Source organism: Bison bison, unplaced genomic scaffold, assembly GCF_000754665.1.
Source record: "Bison bison bison isolate TAMUID 2011002044 unplaced genomic scaffold, Bison_UMD1.0 scf7180017863445, whole genome shotgun sequence".
In the NCBI taxonomy this organism is placed as follows: Eukaryota; Metazoa; Chordata; class Mammalia; order Artiodactyla; family Bovidae; genus Bison; species Bison bison.
This window is the reverse complement of record NW_011494017.1, coordinates 4320-4768: the sequence shown is the minus strand read 5'-3', so window position 1 is coordinate 4768 and position 449 is coordinate 4320.

The following is a 449-nucleotide window of genomic DNA, read 5'->3' as shown; positions in this document are numbered from 1 at the left end:
ATCACTGCAGGTGGTGACTGCAGCCATGACATTAAAAGATGCTTACTCCTTGGAAGGAAAGTTATGACCAACCTAGACAGCATATTCAAAAGCAGAGACATCACTTTGCCAACAAAGGTCCGTCTAGTCAAGGCTATGGTTTTTCCTGTGGTCATGTATGGATGTGAGAGTTGGACTGTGAAGAAGGCTGAGTACTGAAGAATTGATGCTTTTGAACTGTGGTGTTGGAGAAGACTCTTGAGAGTCCCTTGGACTGCAAGGAGATCCAACCAGTCCATTCTGAAGGAGATCAGCCCTGGGATTTCTTTGGAGGGAATGCTGCTGAAGCTGAAACTCCAGTACTTTGGCCACCTCATGGGAAGAGTTGACTCATTGGAAAAGACCCTGATGCTGGGGGGGATTGGGGGGCAGGGAGGAGAAGGGGGACGACGAGGAGGATGAGGATGGGC